Below are 22,206 nucleotides of genomic sequence, written 5' to 3'. Positions count from 1 at the left end.
GGGGGGGGGGGGGGGTAATGTTTCTGTGAGTTCCTTTCTTTCCCTGTAGTGGTCAGAAACAAATCTTTTCACATCTACTGTAACTACTCAGAAAAAAACTTTTAAACTAGATTCTGACTTCTTCAGCCTGAACTTGTTTGCAGCATCTCTACATCAGAAACAGCTTTGATGTGACAAACCCAACAGACGAAAGGTCTGACCACAGTCTCTCAGGAGGTAGTGGTTGCACCTATTTCAATTTAGCCTAATGCAGTATAATACCATACAACTGTGCAAACAAGCCTGGTATTGTTCATTTTGTTCAAGAAAAAACTAATTATTGTTTTACCCAATGTGTAAAATGCTTAACCATCCTTGATCACTTTGATTACTGAAATACAGTATTAGTATAATTACACGAAATCATTATTGCCATGAATTCAAATATTTGTAAATGATGAAGCTATCAACCATTCTGTTAACTCTGGCATCCAAAAGGTAATGGCTGGTTTTCAATTTGGCAACGATAAAACCTATGTGGCTTTATTAAATGACTAAGATTCATGTTATTCTCTCAAGAAGAAACAAATCATTATTGTAAATACACATGGGCGTTACAAAAACACTATCCAATTGGAAAACAAGTCTGCAGCCATTCTAAAAAGGAAGAAGGAAACCCTCTAGATAGTGAACACAGGTGTAAATGAAAGGGTTACAGCTGCCATTAAGGCACATTGCCACAGCATTAAGGCAAAGTAAGCCCTACGTTCTATTGATGTGATAGTGTGTGATCACACTGAGGCTGTGAAAAGATCTTCAAAGTCACCTCATCTCTCCTCAGGACAGCGAGGAAGGTAATACAGGTGCAACACAGAGAATTAGATCAATCACTGTCAGAAATTCTATGAAATAATTCCAGCACTTTTAATAAACAATGGTGAATACCTTTCATTATTGATACCTACAATCAATGTAAGCTGCATGCTATTTGTTAGAAGCCCTCTTTTACAGCCAAAGTGGGCAAATGACCTGGAAACAGTAAACATTTATTATATCAGTGATGTAATAAATCACTGTGGTTCTGCTGGTCTCTAAACACCACTGCTCTGGAGGCAGTCCTCCGTATTGTGTGTTGGTTCAATAGTTTCCACCCTTTGGAGCTCTGTTCCTCTCTGGGTTCATTTTTAATACAAAACTGGTGTACAGATCACATTTATTCTGTTTTTTTTTCTCTGTAAAAGATTAAGATAAAGTGTCTCACATCTTTTTATTGCTATTTGGCAATACGTTGATAAATGAACAGGGCAGGCAGGATTTTTCATGTTTAGATATGGTGGCTTAAACATAATTTGCAGTAGACCTGACCTCGTGAACCCCATTTTCTAGCTACTGGACAATCACCTGCTAAATCATTCAATATTTCAAAATAATAAATCCCATCCTTATCTCAAAAGTCATAAAAAACTGAGAAAAATGAGTCTGTCTAGAAAAAAAAGCTTCTCATATCTTATGATATATTTACAATCTGCTGTTACAACAATATGAACATTGAAGTGACCCTTGCAACTAACTAAAAGGAATAGGATGACATTTTTTTCGAGTTGGATGACAAGATTGATATCAATCTTATTCTGCTACAGTTAATACGAAGCTACAGCCGGCATTCTGTCAATCAGCTTATAAGGAAAAAGGCATAAACAGCTGGCCTCCGTCTGTCCGTCTCCTCTTACCCTCCTCAAAGAAGCGAATAAATGCATTTCCAAAATTGTTACTTGGTCCCATTCAAAGGACCAGGACTGAAAACCTGGAGCTCTTTTGGCCAGCATATGGCATGGAGTACACCTCCAACTATGCTAAATCCTTTACTCATCCTCCGCCTCCTCTTTTCTTCCTCACTGCATTTAGAAGGCTAAAAGATGGAGAGAAAGTATTCACCCAAGTGATTGATGAGCGGTTATCACAACCTCAGCAGTACGCTTTCCAGTACAGCTATTACAATACACACAGGCATATGGCAAGCTGAAGGTCATCTGCAGTGTGATGTGTATCTATATGTATGTGTGTATGTGTGTGTGTGACTGGGTATGTGAATGTGTATGTGGTGAACACTAGGCTAATTGAATGTAAGGGGCTGTATGAATACTGATATACCATAGGGAGTAACAGATGTCAGGCTGTAATCTAAAACTGCAATTTTAGGTTGAGGGTGAAAACGTATGTGAATTGATGTGCATGCTCTCTCTTTCTTTCTCCCTCTCTCAAACACACACACACACACACACACACACACACACACACACACAAACACACGGTCTTTGTTTCCACGTAAATAAACTTATCACCACTTTATGAAAACGCTCTAATTGTGTGTGTTTATGCCTATTTATATGAGGAAAAACTAGATTTACAGAGCACACCCACCATTGTTTTTTCACATTCAAAGTGTAAAACGATATACTTTCACACATGGGTGCTGCCCAGCACCGCAGTGGTCTATTGCACATTTAATTTTTTTGGAGGGGGGGGGGTCTTCTGTATTGAACAACCATCTGGGGTCATACAATAGAACCATGCGTACAGATAGATATCTTTGCTGTACCTTCCATATGTTGGAGCCCTAAAGATATTCCCATGTAACAGATGTCGTGCAGAGATAAGAGTAGAGTTTCACTAATGAGTGCTTTGATGTGAATGCAAGGGACAGCATTAAATGATCAAGCTGAACTAAAACAATCTTTGGCTTTAAATATTTTATTGACTGAGCAAAAATGTGTCACCCAGCACAGCTTCCAACTCATCCAATTATGTTTGCACTATACAGTATATTAAGTTTATATCCAATTAACAGGGATTTCCCGCAAAGATAATTACGAAGCGGCCGCCTCCGTCACATTTCATGCCGCCTCCAGCTCTCAACAAAACTCTGGTGGGCGTCTTCATGGAAAACACTATTTTCTAAAAAGCACTGCATCACGCCGATGTGGTGGCGCTGTATCGTAATCAGCACAGTGCAACAGGAAATGCTTTACCATAACTAAAGAGCTGTAACTTTTCTCAAGGAATTTCCTCCAACGAGAGTCTGTTTATTCACAACAGCAGGAGTGTAGCAGGCAAGCGCGCTGATATTTCCTGGCTGTTCAAACAAGTGGATATTGTTTCTTTTGCATCTAAGCACGTCCAATTTATTAAAAATGTTTCCTAAATTAATGTTACATCCCATCCGTGTAATGTTTTCAGCTTTGCAGATACGGCTCGTGGAATCTGCCATTACTTTACAAGGCAAGATTGCGAGGAGGAGAATCACGAGGGCAGGTGAAACAATGCAGACATCATATGATGATTACAACCAGTTATAAAGTAATCATTCGTGTTACTGACGAGATGCGGTAAATTTGTCAGGTCTGAAAGTCATGCACAACCACAAGAAGTGGAGGCGACTGGTGATGGAGAGAATCACAGTCAGAGTGCAGATAGGACGATGACTCGTAGCCAGTTGCCAGGAATGTATTTACACTAAGCTGATGTTTATGTGATTTTAACGTCAACTTTTTATTCATTTTCCCAGATTTTCTCAAAAATACAGAGCCAGTGGTTTTGACCCGCAATAGCTGAACAAAACCACCTGACTCTACCGATAACACTAAAACTAGAAAAGTAGAAAGGCATTGGAGAAGGTGGCACTTTTACAAAAGCTTCACTCGAGAAGTAACAAAAAACTTATATGAAATAGTTGTTTAAAAAATAATCAAAATTAAATCAACACAGCTTGTTGCAGTTGTCTTGTTATGTTGAAGAGGGTAGATTCATTTTTTTTTTAAATATTCTTTAATCCGATAATTGTCATTTTGCTCCATCACACAATTATTAAAACTCCTAAAATTTGTTGCTTGTCAAAAGTGTTTGCTTGAGTCAGTTGAAGGCACGGTACACATGCACGTGATCAGCTCAGCCATTTGAGCCATTAAAAACCCTGATTAAGAATATGAATCCTCTGCTGTGATTTTAACATAAAGAACTGAATAACTGTTGATAAGGATACATAAATAGCCATCACATGGAAGTGGGATTTAAGCCTGTACACAATGCTGTTACAGTATAAAACTGAACAAGAGAAATAAGTATGCACAGATTAGTACGGACCAGGAGATTGTTCAACTCCATTTACGGAGGAAAAACGCTTTAGCTGGGAGTGCAAATCCCTCTGGAGGCAGCGACTTGGTTGCCGTTTGTATTCTGCTGCATTTGCATCAGCTTCGACAGTTCATCCAATCAGACGATCCCGTGCACACCTACAGTGACATCCCCCCCTCCATATCTGCCAGCCGCAACAACAGATATCATTCACGACCCCATCAGTAACGAAACTCCTCCACTCACATTCTGTTTTGTCTTTAATAAATCAGCCCAGCAACTCCCACATATTCCTGTGGCCTTCAGAAAAAGAATTTATCATTCAACCGTTGACCAAATCTGGCACACCCCAAGCATTGCTGGCAACAGTGGAGGAGGTTACACACATACTGTTGATTTATTGGCATGATATACTGGACATAGCAAAATAAAATATGTTCCGCGGGACATAAGCCATTTATCTTGGAACTGTCACAAACCAATCTTCACTGCAAGGACAAGCAGAAATTGAAAAAGGAAAAACACAGTAGCAACTTGACCAAGTAAGCAAAGCAGTGCCCTCAAGGCCACATTCAAGCACACAGACCTGAATTAAAACTGCTGAAATTATATCTCTTAATGAACGCAGCTTCAGACCAGGTCTCTTCGTAGCGAAAGGAAAAGCCAGTCTGACACACTGAGGCACCAAAGACTTGATGTTTCAAACAACAACAATCCCACTGTAATCTAATATTTCCATTAAATGTTTGCAGGTTTCATTAGGCCAAGTGGATGGCATGATTTCTGGATTTGGATGCTCCTTCTGTTGGGAGGTGAGCCACAGTGTGCTTCTCTGGAGCGTTTTTTTTTTTTTTTTTTTTGGACACGGTCAAGCCAGCTCTGGAGAATAGGAACAGATTTCACCCTGCATATGGGATCTCAACAGGGGCTCGATAAAGCAGACCGCTGTGACTGCCCTCTGTACCTGCAGAAAACAATTAATCCTCATTCCTCTCTGCCACGGTGGCTCTTGTTTGGACCGATGTCAGCTGTGCAGAGAGACAAAGGATAAGGGTGAAAATCTGAAAAGATGCAGCTGGAATCTTTGGCTACTTCTCAATCGATGCATTTTCATCTCCTGTGACCCAAGAGGAGCAGTACCGATATTTCTCTTGCTGCAAGAAAACACTGCCCACTCTGCCATAATAAAGAGCATGAGACAGAGATAAGGTGAGAAAGGAGTTACCTCATACTGTGCCAGGCCACATGTTCTGACCTCTCCATTCAGTTCAGATAGCCTCAGGTTTTATGCTGTATAAAAACTGGATGACATTCCTTTTTACATCTTTCATCTTCCCAGCTCAGTCCTTGTCAATGGACAGAGCTTGTTGTTGCAGTGCAGTGAGGAGAGGACAGGGGCAAATGACTCATGACATCCTGTGGCACATTTGTAATTTGACCCAAACAAATGAGTCAATTAATGCAGTTTTGAATGTAAGAGGATTTGGTAAAAGTAATCAGATGTTACTTAGCCTCGTCGTTTTAGACAATAAGTCAAAGGTTTAATTGCTTACAAAAGCATGTATCATTCCAGTCAATGATGCAGGGCTTAGTTCTTTGGGGATGAGTGGTATCACAGTGACTCATTGCTCACCAGTGGTTTCTGCTCAGTAAAAGCTCTACAAAACGGTAAGAAATGAACGCTGATGCTCCCACAGTGCTCTCTACATTGCCAGTTCTTCGTTACCTACAAACTACCTCTGACAAACCGTCCACCACTCCCTGATATATTACCCATAAAGCCCAATGCCACTATAAACCTGGAGCTGACAGCTGATTTGTGAATCCAATTACCTTCCTCTGTGTAATGGGTGTGTTCAGTGCCATAATGTAAGTCAGCTGCTGCTGGCATCTGTCAACAAAGAGTCCACTATCACAGAGAACAACATGCAGCACCCTGGACAGAAAGCCTGAACGCTGATTTCATAGCCTCCCCTTTAGAGTGACAGTTCAGGTTATTTGACATGGGGTTGCATGAGGTACTCATCCACAGTCTGTGTAACACCTGCAGTAGGTCTGGGTCATCTAGCACCATCATCAGGTCAATATCTGAATTTTTCAGGTACCTTAGTTTGACCAAATGACTGCAAAACTTAAGCATGCTACAGTAACACACACTAATCCAAAATGTTGAACACGATCAACATTATCCGAACACCACTCTGCCAAGCACAGCCTCAAAGAGCAGATAGCATGTGTAGGCTGTGTATCTTCTCATCTATCTCATCAGTATGTACTGTTTTCTTTAATTATATTAATTTTTCAAAAATGATTGTGGTGATTTATTCATATTAAAGTGCAACACAAAACACCTACATGGAGGTCATTAGACACATTCACACCTTCCTGCATTTGTGGCTCAAACACTGAGGTGGAAAATGTATGCAGTGAGTTTGGCGTGTGATGGTATGCTAAAACGGTGAAATGAGCACTTGCTGACAGCACTGTGAGAGTGCAAACTGAAGGTACACAACAGTTGGCATCAGTTGACATCTGGGAAAGAGACAGGCTGCTGACAGGGAGATTATCTCCACTGGAGCAGCAGCACAGTGGGAGCTGTCCACTGCAGCTGTGATGCTCCTTAGGGAGCAAGGACTCCAAGGTCTGTTTGGAAAGACTTTCACACATACAATGGAAATAAAGGAGCAAACTGTATTCCTATGTTCCACTAACTTAGCACAGATTCTTACACTAAAAAAATAGGCACACCTGGCACAAAGCAGCGCAAAGAGAAACACAGGAAATGACCAATGCAGTTGCCATTTTCCCATCCAGCATCCATGTTATTTAAATAACAAATACAACAGCACCGGTCTGAAAACCCATGGGCGTGTTGGTCTTAAAATGAGGTGTGGTCTGGCACACTGTTAGTGCAATGCTATGTTGAAGTAGCGGAAATCAATCACACAATTGACAAACAAAAACCTGAAATCATTGGCAAAGTATTTCACTGTTAATTCAAAGGAGCATTGTCAAGACAGCAATATGCGCAATGCATGTACACTCTGCCTGTTACACACAAGCAGAGTGAGCTGAAAATGCGCCTCAGATGTTGGGATAAGCCAGTCAGAACATTACAATACAGCCCTCAGAAGGTCAGAGCATTCTTCATGGCATGTTGTGTGTTGCATAACATTGCCATGCGTCATGGAAGTCTCTTGGACATAAATGAGTCTGTGCAGAGAAGCATTATTTCGTAGTACCTAGTAAATCCATCAGTGTTTCCCATTCATCACCCAGATTAAATTTTTCCCACCACAGTTTCATAATGAATCAAAAGTTTATTTACACTTCTCATTAAATAACAAAAGATGTCTAACGTGATTTGTTGCTTCTTTGTAGAGCTGTGCGCAGCGCATTGATTTGCTCAGCCCTTCCCTTCCCCTCGAGGTGCAGAGCTGCTGTATGCATGTGATGGGACTGGGCTCACTGGTCAGTCACAATATGTCATCAACTCACCACCAATAGAATCTAATTCTGTGTCAAACACTACACCATTATAATAGCAATGGGCTTAGGTGTAAGCGCGCCTGGCTAATAGGGGAATGGGAAATGTCACTCTGATTGGTTTATTGCATGTTACGCTCAAAACATTCATATGATTAATTAAGAAGTAAGTAAGTAAGTAAGTAAGTACGACACCCTAAATGCAATTTGCGCCATGCGCTTTAGACTGTGTGCTTTGGACAGCTAAAATAGAGCCCATAGAGAGGTGGATAGCTCATCCCTTAAAAAGTATCAGTGGAATGATACACAGGAATGCAGCGATGATGACTCAGATCCCATGGGTATCTGTCACCTGCAGGAGGCCACGGTCAGGCCAGTCTGATGTAAAATGGTCAGTGTATTGAAATAAAAGGAGAAAAAGACTGAGTGCAGGAGGGAGGGGAGGTGGGACAAAAGGAGGAAAAGGACAGAATCCGACTGCGTGTCTGTCATTGTTCGTTAGCTCCCCTCCTGCCTCTGGCAAATAAATTATTTTTTGCTCTATTTCAGTCAGTTATAATTTAACTAATTAAATTCCAGTCCAATATAAGGAAAACTGAGCAGTATTTTTATCGTAGTTTGTTTTGTCTAACAACACTAAACAGGTAGCTTGACGTCAGAGCTCTCGTGTTGCCGTTTTCTCCATCATACTTCCTGCTGTGCTAGTCAAGGTCTTGCCAAACGGCCAAGTGCACTGAGGAAGATAGTGACAGTTTCCCCACATACAGTAAGAGAGTAATTTTATTTTATCACACTGTTTTATTTCCTCAGGCTCAGAAAATAATCAGAGGGGGCATCTGAACTGTTTGAGACCTGCAGCCTGAAGCTGAAAGAGGGATTCAGATTGGGCTGACCCAGGTGGAGGTCTCCTCAGCTCACAGACGAGGCCAAATCAATGAGGGCTGCAGTGAAATGCAGACAGCAAACCCCAACGGGAAGGTGTTTGGATGCAGAGCCACAGGCAGAGGAGGGATGTGAATATAGATGAGAATTCACATGGCGAGAAGGCTGTGTGGACTCACATAAGCATGAGAGGTGAATAAATGAGCCCTGACAGGAACCATAGGAGCTGATGTCTTTCAATGGATTTTTGTTGTTTCCATCTTTACGTTATAATTTTCATTCTTAGATTTTTCAAAAGGGTATTGCACAACAGCCTCACAGAGAAATGCTATTGAAGCTACAGGCAGGATTTTTCCTGCACAGACAATTGGGAGGCGGTCACCTCCGTCAAATTTTGTACCGCCTCCGCCTCCTGACAAAATTCTTACTTCTACTTGTTTTCTCTGTACTAGGTGGATTTGACATTTGTAACTGCAATTGCAGCTGTACACCACTACGGCGCTGTATCGTAATCCGTGCATCAGGCAGAGCCATCCGAAATTGCCAAAGAAGAAGAATACAAACGAGATGGATTTTCTGCCTGCGGAAGGAGGCGGCGACCTGATTTTGCGGCTCTTCAGACAGGTGAATAGGGTTGCCACCTGCCCTGTATAATACGGGATTGTCGCGTATTTGAAAATAAAATTCTGCGTCCTGTATTGAATCAATATGGGACATCTCCGCCTCCCAACAAAATTCTAGTACTTGTTTTCTCAGTACTCGGTGGATTTGAAAAAATATGGGACCCTATTTGTCCCATATTTTCGTTCATGTCAAGTAAAACCAAACCAGTTGCCACCTTTTTTCACATGTCGTATAGCTTAGTACAACCCCCGCCTAATTTTCGGCCAGGAAAAATCCTGTACAGGTAAGTACATTTTTGATACTGGAGCAAAAGCTGCTTTTAAATTTCAAAATCTACTTCCTGACATATTACCCAAGAATGAAAAGAAATCCTGTCCTACCTTTATATACTGTATATTAAAGAGAGAGAAAGGTAAATTTAACAAACTGAGATTAAGTTAGCTTTAGATTTTTAATATCTATTGATATTCACTCTGACCACTGGCGTACTACGCATGTGCACCACCCAGATATAACAAAACCCTTCATAGTCGGACTGGCCATTGGGCTCACTGCTACAAATACTGGTGAGTCAGGGGACCGTCAAAAATCTTTTACCGTCCCTGTAGAGTCACTCTCTCTGTGTGTCTGTCGTTCAGGGTGCACAAGAGAGTGTGCAGCATGCATGATCCAGGACTGGGCTCACTTCACCGACGTCAGTGTAGTACTGCTGGAGCGCAATAGAACCACACTATTTTCTCCAAATGAGGAAATAGAATATTTAAAGAACAGTTAATGCGGTTGGAATTCTTTTTTTTTTTTTAAGCTATTGAAGATCCAATGATCACTAAAGCCTTTGACATTCAAGAGAGCCAATAAAAACAAATGGAATGGTCAAATATTACACATATACATTTAAGATGTATTGATTGATTCACAACATCAACTCATGCATTGAAAAAGGAAACATTCCACCTTAAAAATGGCCGGTAGCTGCTGGTAGCCTTTGAGCGGCACAGTGAATTAAAGTATTTTTTCTACCTAGCTTTCATTAACTAGTGAAGATAGAAAAGCAGAAAACATCCTTTTATTCATGATTCACTCTTGTGGCTTTTTTCTTTGTGATGCATTTGCAAAGAAATGTAACAAAGTCAGCATATTAAACTTGGACAGCTTGTGCTGCATCCATCCAAGCCTATTAGATGAGCTTGCCTCTGCCTGCAATGCAACTTTTCCTCAGAATGGATGTTTTGTCTTCATTTGCTTGGCACCAATATGTAAATGAAATCATTAAAAACACAAACTACTTATTTTCATTGGGCTATAAGCTTAATGCTTACAGCTACGGTATCACCTAATACTACTTAACCAGATGTGACATGGCTGACTGCTATGTAATTTTCCCAATGCGATAAAACTATTCATGAAGTCAGTTATAGTTGACTAATGTATGTAAACTAAACCAAGGGGAAACTGTAAACCTTAAGAATTTTACCTGTATAATCACCAGTTGGACAGACATTTTATCCAGTTGAATCTACATTAAATGAAAGCTCGTTTAAAAGATATTGTATCATCAGTGGCTGTCAACACTTATCAACTTTGCTAACCAGTATCCTGGGGGAAAGCCTTTATGAGTACTAAAAACTTCAGGGAAATAAACTTCAAAATCTAAACAAAACTTCACTTAGAAATTGTAGTTTTTATGTTTACTGTGTGATATCCTTTACAAAACACAATGTAAGTGAAAGAATGATCATAAACAGCATGGAAAAGCAATCAAATACACAGAGTACAAATAAACACAAGACGGCTACCAAGGCAAACTGCTAAAAAAAAAAAGCTGTGCTGATTTACCACGAGCAAGCAAATTAGAGGGACTAAGAAGGTAATAGAAAGTGAAAATAGTCTCACAGATGAAAGAAATGTTGTTGTGAAAGAGAGTCCCTGAGTGAGCAAGGAACAAACATACTGCTGACTTATAAGGTGCATTTTACTGGTCAGAAATAGAGAGAAATACATTAACAACTCAAATGAAATCTGTTTTGCTTTCCTCTTGAAAAGTGACACCATTGATGTATCTTTTCCTCGTAAATGCTGACCACAATCCATTACACAAGAAGACTTCAAAAATGCAACGGAACAAATTTTGGTCAGTGAGATGTGCTGAATGCACAAAAATCCACAGGAGTTATCCAAACAGCAGGGCTCTGACTCTGGCCGAGCTCAGTGCGGTAAACACTCAGGTACAGGGCTTCTTTTGAGCTCACACAGTGTATCTTTCATGACTGCTCTAAATGACATATTAGATAGAGCTTTTTGTGTGTTTATGGAGGGGTCTGCACAGTGGGGTCTGTCAGAGCGAGAATGTTTACAGCAAACAGGACAAAAATTCTAATATATGATTCCCAGAAAAAGCCCTCCCAGGCAAATGGAAAATTACCGAACTGCCCTGAGGTTCCCCTATATTTCAGTAATTTTAAAATAAATAAAGCTCCTAATCTGAATTAGCTCGGACTCCAAAAACAACCTTTCCATGGTGATTTAACTTCCAGGAGGAAAATAAAAATCTGCTCTCTTTCAGTGAAACTTAAGATATGGGATGTTCTTTATTCGATGCCAGACCTCCCCTAAGGACAAGAATCACCCAGCACCTGCAGAGCTTTAGACACACAATTGATATGTTTGGCTGAAAAGTCTGCATCCTCTCCCTCCCCCCATTATGGTTAACTTTTCATTGCTAAAGCTATTTTTGTGCCATCAACGCCCCTTGAGGCATTCTATGTGTCTTACGTTGGAGACATGGCTGCTTTTCAGACAAGTAATCTCAGTGCAAGCTGCTTCTTACTGGGCCAAACCACTGAACCACAACCTCAGTCTTCCACCGTTGTCACTAAAGGGAAAATGTTCAACATGTCAATGTCTGCAGAAGATGGGATTTTGTATAAACAACATCATGTGTAAATATATATAATATGGTCTGCTTGAAATGAGCCCTGAATTTCTGCATTCTTTAGTAGCTTAACAAACTGTCCACAACAAATATTCTGGACAATGTAGAAGAAAATAAAGGCAAAACTGATCTGAAATGGCCAATATTTCCAAATCTATTACCAGCTATATATTATAAAATTGGTGACATCCCTATGACTGCTCCTAGTGGAGGTATCAAAAAAGACACAGTGGCAGATAGCAATTAACACTGAGTTTATATATGGCTCAAATCTTTGATTACACTCTATGTAGAGAATTACACCTACTGCTACTCCTTGTTCTAGCACTTCACTGAGGCAATATTACACTTCAGTTGAATTAAAAATATGTAATCAGGTGTCTTTTAATGGCTGTTCCATAAAATGGAGAATTCTAACTGTATAATGCTAATCTAAAAGAAACATATAAGTGCTGAGGTGCTGAAAGGACAGTGGTAAGACAAACAGCCTTTACCAGACTAACAAATTTTTTTTTTTAAAAATGATGGAGAAAAATAGTTTCTCAAGGAGGAATTTACAGGAAGAAAAGTGAATTATTTGACATTATACTTGCTGTTGCCTTATTTGCCCATAGTGTAAACAGTAAAGCTCATCGTAAAATGTATAGACTAAACTTACATATTACTACAGATGAAGTTCAGTAGTTTACAACATATGGAAAGTTGGACATTTTGTGTTTTGAATGGCAGCCATTTGGGATTACATTTCACCAAGCATTCAGCAGTGAATTGGCCTGGGACAGTATAACGGCCAATATTAATTCATCAAAAAGTTATCATTATCAGTGGTTTATGTTGGCCAACAAGAAATTGCATTGCAGAAAAGCCAGAGATTTCTTTGAGGTACTTTAGGAATAGTGTCAACATTATAGTATGTCCAAGTTTATGTTTCAACCTTAAAGCATCCCGCTCTCAGTACATAATTATAAAAAAAAAAAATCATCAATGATCTTCAATCCTTGTCAAAAATATTTGTTTATGTTATGTGTTCTTAAAAAAAAGATTATTCTAGATAGATTTTTTGGTATCAGACTCAAAAGTATTGGTCTGGCCCTACTCAATAATGTTAAGTAAATTTGCGAGTCCCCATATATTCCAACGTATACTGTGCTCTCCATCCACTGCGCAGCAGCAGCAGTGGACGCAGGCATTCTGATATAGTGTCCTTCATCCCTACAGTAATCCATCATAGCCTCTGTTGTGCTATTTCCAATTGTTTATCCTGGCATTGCTGGAAAGAAAAAAATGCCAGAATCACAGGAAAATCTCAGAATCACTTTGTCTCTTGAGAGAGGCCACTGTGCAGTGAAGGCGATAGTCACAGTATTACTGCTTACAGTGTTGTTGCTCCACTGCAACGAAAACAATTTTCCTGCACCTCCTCTATTCTGAAGGGGAGTGGCGGAGGTGTTCTGTATTTTAGTTCAGGTTTTTTAGTTTTTAGTTCCGGAGGCCTGGCTTTTCGTTGGGATGCAGCCGTTTTATGTTCACAATTCAGGTGGAATCCATCTCTGGCTCAGTCTGTCCCTCCTACCACACAGAGGCTTATAGTGACAGGCTGAGGTGAATCCTGATATTGATGTAGCAGAGTGAGAGCTTCTTTCTCAAGATGCTATCTGAGAACAGAAATAAAAAAAAAAAAGTCTGCTGAGGTGTAATCACACAGCCACTCCCTGGTGAACAGTCTAATCCAGTTTCCTCCATTTTCTTCCTGTCCCATCTTCTCATTTTCCCCCTACAGTACTTTATGATCATTTGCTTTCTTTTTTTCCCTAACTCCAGTTTGTTATGATAAATTAGCCTTCTCTATTTTGTACTCTGTTTCTGTTTTCCTTTCAGACTCAATTGAGATTGTTTGCATACACAACATTCCTGGATGGCAGGCTAATTCACCACACAAAGTCTGTAACCAAACTGATACCAGCTTCACTAAAATGGACTGAATTAGGTAAATCACTACATGATACTGATTGCTCAGCTTTGTGAACCTCCAAAAGGTCATAAAGCTGAACAATCAGACCGTCCCAAATGGAGTTTCTGGCAAACAGAGATCTGAACATTTGTGACAAGCTAAAACAACAGCCAGTGCCTAATAAAGCAAGCCACAGGGAGAAACAGCATGAGTGTTGAGGCAATGAGACAATCTGAAGTTATTGCCCAAACTCTAGTGTAGATCCTGCACCTGCTGCTGCAGACTCCTTAGTTCCAATTTCAACGTTCCTTGCATGGCACTTTATCTCTGAAGTGATTAGGAACAAACAGCGCCATCAATCAGGTGGTGGAGCCCCTGAGAGCGCTAGAGCTGATCCAAAAACACCTCGAGGCTGCCAAGTTTCTGCTGATTCTGCTGACACTCACAATATTCTACCACATAATCCTTCACACACTGCTCTTCAAATGAACGAATACTGGTACCGTCAAAAACCCCACTTATATACTGAATGCCTCACCTGAAACAACAGAACCTTAAAGGTACAAAAGCATTCGTTCGCTAGGAAATTAAGCAAGACTAGTACCAGGAGCTGGTTGCACAAAAGGGCAGATTGCAAATGGTGGCAGGGTCACGGTTCACAAACATTTCACACTCACAAATAGTAGATCAACCTCACAAGTATGCTGTTGGTTTGGTAAGTGAAACATTTCAAAATGAGCAGGAAGAAAAAACAATCATATGTTGCAAATCGCCGTTACAAACTGAGTTCCCATTTCATTTTTCCTCATTTTTCAGTCCGATATTGTGTTCATGTTAGACAACTTCTGTTTGGGAAGGGGTTGTTATTTTGTTTTGTTTTGCATTAATAAATCAGTATAAAATGAAGTCCTGCCTACATCATTTTCAGTTGACAGAGAAGCTGCAATGGTGGTTACTAGGAACAGTTCACATTTTTTCATGACGATTGATGACATATGCTGATTTAGGATTTGTTTCCTCAATCAGTTGACTTACAAACGACTTGTACAGCTGTGTCAATCTCATTAAACCTTGTTGCCATTTTTGCGGCAATATTTCTGTCACCATTTCTCATGGACGTAGCTATTTTTCTGGTTCTGGCATAAGAAGATGACACACAGGCTGTATATGAAGTACAGCCTCAAAATAAAAAAAGTAAAATAAATAACAAAATAAAGTTGTCATCAACACCCCTCGGACATAGTGTAGATGGCATTAAAAATTATGATGTTTCACAAAGGTAGTATGTATTACAGGACTGTTGTTGCTTAAATTAAAATATAAAGGGGATTCTATTTTTCTGGTCACTCAATGTAATCTGGAATTTGGATTTAAAGATTTACAATTCAACCCATGCAGCATTTTCTCTAATTATATAAGATAACAAACTGGCAGAGCAGCAAGTGTTGTACACTGTGTAGCCCCTCTGAGCTCATTCATCTGAATATTTCATTTTTGTTTTCATTATTTACCCCTACTTATTCATTCATTTGAAGAATAACTTACCAGTCTATAAAAGAGGACTTTTCAAAGTTCTGGGGAACTGAAGAATTCCCTGTTTGTCCAAAAAGAAGAACTATTCTACCATTTGTTGACGCTCCAAAGGACCGTCAAATCACATTTCGCAATAGAAAATTGCTGGAGCGTAATATATTGCCTCTATTAACGTTATTGTCGCCATATTTGCATGTAATTTCCACCGGGACAGCGTGCCATTTGGTGAAGTGTTACTCTTTTTTATCGCATTCTTTCCAATGCTTCAAAGACAGGTTGTGCTGCAAAGGCTTCCACCTGCTCAAATACTAAGATGTAAAGTATAATAGAAAAGCTCCATTCATTCAGTATAGCTAGCTATATTAGCTAATTGTAGAGACTTCGTATTGGTAGTTGCCTTTCATTCATATACCTAGACAGAGCTCAGAAACTTGGCCAAACTCATCGTGTTGGCCCAGAAATGTTGTACACAGCTAAGCTTTTAGCACTTACCTGCAATCAGCGGATAACTTTGCCTCCTCGTTTCTCCCCCCTTCTATGGTGATTTCTTTATGCAGATGATTACAGCCCTTCAAATTTTCTGGGATCCGGTTATTTCTATGTGAAAGACAGCAAGAATACAGGTGTTTAAAACAATAACTCGGGAACGCCTGCCAACTTGCCTCCATCAATAATTTTGTTTCAGTTCCAATAAAATTAGCACCAACAACTACAGCAACCTCACACAATGAGAGCGAAACAAAACGAGGGAAAACTACAGGATCCACAGTACTTGTTCCAAACTTTGTAGCTACATAAAACAACTACACAGATGCAAACAAAGCCTCTTACATCGCCCACAATCATCCAGGAAATAGCAGTCCATCAACAAAGTTGCCGGGAATGATAGTGGTCAATAGCACAGCTGTCCACTGCAGTGGCAGCAATTGTGGAAAAGCACCATTAGGCGCCAAATCCTGACATATAAGTGCCACAGCTATAACAGGAACCTACCTAAAAGTTTTAAACTAGAATTACCACCTGGAGGTTGTATGCCTCTGCCAACCAGGCCAGTGTCAGTTAATTAGCGTGCAAAAGCTGATCAGTACCTCCTTGACTCCAAGTGAATATTTGTGCCAGACGGAATGAAATTCCCTCTGGGCGTTCCTGATATATTGTGTTCACAAGAACGTGAGGTCATCACGACCTTGATCTCGACCTTTGACCACCAGTTCATCTTTCAGTTCAAGTGACCTTTTGTGCAAAATTTTATATTATATTATTGGGCATTTTTGTCTTTATTTTTGATAGTACAGTGAGACAGACAGGAAAGTCAGTCATTACTTAAAATAAGTGGAAAACATAAAACTACTTTTCAGATAAATGCGTTTGCATGTGCATGAGGTGCTACAAAATAAAAAGCCATACTGAAAATTACTATCTTATTTAGTGCAAAACATGTTTCTTTCACCTGTTTTTATGTACGCACATTCAAACTGAGGACTGTCATGAATTCTGGGTGCAAATGTCACAGAAATAAGTTTTCTAACATGGTGATTCTGAAAGTGAGACACAACAAGAAAAGGAGGGCTGTCGAGGGATTCACTTAAACTCCTTGTGAGGTTGCCTACTCAAAAGACGACTTTCATTAAAGAGATGCAAAAGGGTTCAAACAGCATTTATCAATGCTGCCTTCACATTGATAAAATGCATTATGAAAATGAGTCCTCAAAAATCAAATTTGATGATGGCTTTGCTTTCTTCATAAGTCTGCTTTAAAATACTTGAGGTTAAAACACACCAAGAATTGAGGTGAGTTACTAAGTGAGGACACAGTAAAAGAAAGCTGGCGTGAGTTACTTTCTATGACGATTAAAGTAATACAAATGGACAGAAAAACAATAGCCTTACGCTGACCATACACCAGACAACATTTCACATGATTTCAAGGTATTTGGCTGTGTGTGTAAGGTGTGAGGATGAAAGTTCTCTAAGCATAGACATTTTCTTAATTGTTTTCACCATCAATGAATGGAGAGAGCTGCAGTCCCATGCAGATATCATGTGAAAGTAGTGGCCCTCAGAACTGACAATTACACGTATGACATTCTACATAGTCAACGGTGTGTTGAAATATTATTGTATAAATATGAAGGTCAACACCAGAGGAGTAACTGAATGAATAAGTATAAATGAAAAATTTTCATTATGTGATTGTAATTCAGCTCCCAAGATAAAAAAACACATTAGTGGATGGGAAGTTAAGTTTAGTAAAATACAATAATCCAGTTGTGATGTGAAACGCAACTGTTTGCACTGAATGATGAGCGGCACAAAGCGGCTAACTAGGATGCTAGGGACAATCCTGAAATGTAAATAATCAGGAGTTAAACAGCCAATAGACTCCAGGTCTTCCTGGACCTTAGAGGCGCTGCTGAATGATCCATAACCAGGTTACTAGTGCTGAGCATCTCAGCCTTTCAGCAGCATACCCTCTTGAATCCTCCATTCCCAAACAACGATATTGCCAGCGGTACTCAGAACGAGAGCTTCCTTTATCTCCGACTCATATTTTCACATTTCATTATGCTGCCTCTTTTCCCCATAGCCATTGTTACAAGACACACACTTACTGCTGAATTGTTAGCAAAACTGAGCTTACGTTTCCTCATTTAAAAGGGAGATTTTTCCAAAGCTGACAAATCTCTTCACATCCTACAACATATCACTCTGCATTCAGTTGTGCTTTAATTTAGCTATAGCACCATTATCCTGGGGCCACTGTGAACTCAAAACAAAGCAGATATCCCGTACACTCTCTCCCCTGTCTCTCTCTCTCTCCGTCAACCCTCTCTGAGAGCCCCTCCCTCCTGAAGGCAATCCAACAATGTCCTGCTCATTGATCAGAGAGGGGATTGGTGCAGTGTGGAGGTAAATGGCTGTCACAGGGAATGATAGACCTTAACTCAACCATGGTTGCTCCTGAGGCCACTCAGCCTCCACTTATAGTGATGGATGCAAGGATGTCGCCCATCACATTCTTGAAAGTGGGGAAGACTTTGTTCCGTCACTAAAGGACTCAGGAAACATTAACATAAAACATCCGTTTTAGGAATCACTTCATCTACTTTTTCCTGACACAAGCTGATGACAGAGAATTGAAGTTACCCACCACGTAGCTTCAATGTGCCCTGCCTTATTTAAAATTCTTAATGGACATTGTTTCTTTTGCTGCGAAACTGATGGTCAATTAATCTGCTACTTAATCTATACAAATTTAAGAGGCAGCAGTTTTGACAAGAAATGAATTGTTTAAACTCATTATCAATCAAATATGCCCACCGTCCCAAAATCACTGGTTCCAGCTTCTCAAACTGGAACATCTGTTTCTTTTTCTTTAGGGCTGCAACTAACAAGTATTTTCATTATTGATTATTTTCTGAATTAATCAAATCATTTTGATGACATAAAAGAGCGACAAATCCTCACATTTGAAATATCCTGACTCTTAGTCCCTCATATTGATACCGATTATATTTTTATTAGACAATCCCTACTCTACCCATGTCTTACAAACTCCACACAGCCCCAGTTTAATTTGACACTGTGCTTCAATGTTATCCACTAGCTTCTTATATCATAATGAACATTTGCCTTCCACATACAGCATCAAGTCCACAAACATAAGCATTTACAACAGGTCATCTGTATGACTGAATTTCACAGCTGTGTTTACAGAGCTGCTGCTTTAGAAACATTTTTGCTTGCATATTCTCAGCGCTTGGCCAGCTAGTTACTGGGGCAACTAATCGTCAAATTATGAGCACTTATCCATCATTAGACTGGGTGTGAGAGACCTGAAGTAAGTTCTAAATAAATCACAGCTCTGTAAAAACGTAGGCGGCTAAAACGGTGAACAAAGTGTTGAAATAAAGCTGAGTACTGGTAAGCCTGTTGGTGGGCGGTGCTTGGATTGTTTGATCCCCCAATTGTTCAGTGAGGGCGGTAAACAGTTTTTTGTTTTTTTATCACAGTTAAAGGATCACAGAGAAATAAACGCAGGGAAAATAAGACAAAATCACTTCACTTTAAAACCTGGATGACTTTAATCTAGCAGTCATACAAAGGCTGAGCCCAGTACTGGTTGCTAGTGTTGCTCCCCAGTAAGAAACCAGCAACTCCAAGAAGTTAATAAGTTAAAGTATGAAGATGCCTTTATTATCTGTGTTTGTCTATGTCCAGTGCTTACACATATCTACTTAGATACAGTATGGGAATAGACTTGAAATTCTGGTCTATGCGTTGTTATTTGTTGTTGTTGAATCTGTTATATATGTTCTTATGAAACCACGAGTGAGTGGTAAAAAAAAAAAGGGGGGAAGGTTTAGGATCCTTCACGCCTATCAGATTTGTGGCTGGAGAGCCTGATAAAGTTAACTTTGTTCATCCCTATCCAAGCCAAATCAAATGATATTTCAGCAGTTATTTCACACTTCACCCATGTTCCCCATCACTCACAGGATGAGAAAAAGGATAAAGAATATTATAAAGTCAAATGAGCAAGATGCATCTCATTATGAAAGGGAGTAAACTAATCCTATAATAAAGTTTTGGAGGGATAGAAACTTTTAAGCATCATGGAACAAGTTTAAACATTAAACCCACAGTGAAAAATTACAAAGTACATCTTACTTAAGTACTGCAATTGAGTACAATTTTGTTGTAGTAGTATGTATTATGTATGAAAAGTATTTCCATTTCATGATGCTTCATACTTCTACCCCCTCTACATTTCAGACACAAATATTGTACTTTTTACTACACATATCTTTTTAAACTTTAGTTACCAGTCACTTTGCTGAATGAGACTAATAATACAAAATGGCAGGATTAAATTTGGATGGGAAAAGTTAAAGAGCAGCACTTCAACAACCCTCATCAACATCACTGTGGCGCCCTCGAACAAGGTCCCTACCCCCAGCTGCTCCAGTGGAGCTGCTGAGTAGCCAGCAGGTCAGACTGTGGTTGTACTGGTCAGCCTCCAGGTGTGAATGTGTGTAACTGTGTGAATATATACAGCTGGCTAATTAATATCAGCTGCACCTTTAGCAGCTGCAAGTGATGTACACTTAATGAATCAATAATATGATGTAGATAATTCTGAAATCGGACATTTTGCAGAATGAGTACTTTTACTTTTGGTCCTTTAAGTACATTTTGATGCTAATACTTTTGTAGTTTTATTGAAGTAAAAGTTTGACTGCAGAACTAACCCCGTCACAACTGTGCACGTGATAAAAATAAGAATGGATGTTAGCTAAAATAACATGGTATACCAAAATTAACTCAATGAGTTACACGGGAACACACCAGCATCAGTGGGGAAAAATTAAATAAAATGAAAACGACACACTCTGACACACTTTCAATGCAATTTCTTTGAATATAATCTCTGCTTTGTGTGAGTAACGTGTGATGCTGTGACCTGCCTACCGGTGTACTGCAGGAGAAACATTGTCCCTTGCCTCAGGTTTTGAGATTGAACGGTCCAACCGACGATAAGTCTCTCAGTTTGAAATAAGTCCTTGAAGTGGAGGAGTTTCGTGGCGGCTACACTGCGGGAGAAAAGGAGGGACACTACAGTACAGGTCTGTATCTGTGCCAGCCAACGGTGACAGGTTAGCACCTGCTTCACAGCATGCGCTAAGCTAGAGTAAAACTAGCAATTCGCTTAAAGAGAACTTCCGATTGTGATTTTCAAAATAAATCCCATGGTGACAATCAGTCAGCAACGCTCTACATTGGCTTTTTGAGACAAATGACAGAAGGACTTCGTTTATAAGTACCGCTAATCAGTGTTTCTTCAGAGAGCACCTCCATGTACATCTGACCTGAATACTTAATTCGTTATCTTCATCTTTGGAAAAACCTTAGGCTTTTAATTTGAAGGCAGGTGCATCTTTTTTCCCATGTTACAAATTACAGTGATAGGTAGTAAATATTCAATGGGTGCATTGTACCATGGTGTGAAATTACTTACAAAGTGCAGTTCTTCAGACTTGTCTTTTATGAATACAATAACCAAGAAAGCAAGAGTGACTAACTTTAGTCACACCAGATTTAAATGGCCTGAATTAGCTTCTTTGTAGCAGTTCATTATCAAGTGAAACCAGATACAAACAGTGTATAGGTCCTATAAAATCAGCTGAATTAATTTTATTATGTTATATATTATATATGTTGCTATTGTATTTTATTTTGATGTAATTGTGATGCATTTGCAGCCATTCTGCTCACAGTTTGTTGACATGTCTGTAATGGGAGATAGCCCTAGTTTGTGGCCCCCATGTGAGAAACTACATTCAGGTCACAGAGGTCGGCTAACCATCAGTTTCTAATGGTTACAAAAACTACTTATATGCTAAGTATATATATATATATATATAAAGACACACACACACAAAGTGCCTCGTCTAAATTTAGATTTTATTTTAACATCCAGAAAAAAAGATTAATCCAACATTTAATATTTATTGTCACTTCTAAGGCTGTGAGTTTGTCATAGTGTGTGAGGACACTGTGGAATTTGTCACAGCAGTGGGTAACTAGGTTGTTTGTTCCTGTCCTCATTAGTAATCCTTAGCCTAGTTCATAGCAGGATATGGGGATCCATTTTTGTGACAGTGCATGAGAATGGGGGCCTTTGCAC

General features: G+C 39.6%; 1 long non-coding RNA gene across 2 annotated transcripts in view; it reads right to left on the bottom strand.

Annotated features, from left to right (window-relative positions):
- Nucleotides 1–21,191, bottom strand: part of LOC111648256 (uncharacterized) — an 84,022-nt gene extending 62,831 nt beyond the window's left edge. For both annotated transcript variants that reach the window (XR_002760101.2, XR_015436636.1), the window contains exons 1-2: nt 20,991–21,191; nt 16,011–16,115 (exon numbers count right to left, since the gene is read on the bottom strand). This is a non-coding gene — a long non-coding RNA (uncharacterized LOC111648256). The remainder of the gene's footprint in view (nt 1–16,010; nt 16,116–20,990) is intronic.
- Nucleotides 21,192–22,206: the final 1,015 nt, after the last annotated feature.

This window comes from Seriola lalandi, unplaced genomic scaffold, assembly GCF_002814215.2.
Source record: "Seriola lalandi dorsalis isolate HSWRI2012SDOR001 ecotype SW California unplaced genomic scaffold, Sedor1 jcf7180002054972, whole genome shotgun sequence".
In the NCBI taxonomy this organism is placed as follows: Eukaryota; Metazoa; Chordata; class Actinopteri; order Carangiformes; family Carangidae; genus Seriola; species Seriola lalandi.
This window is presented reverse-complemented; position numbering and strand designations above follow the sequence as displayed.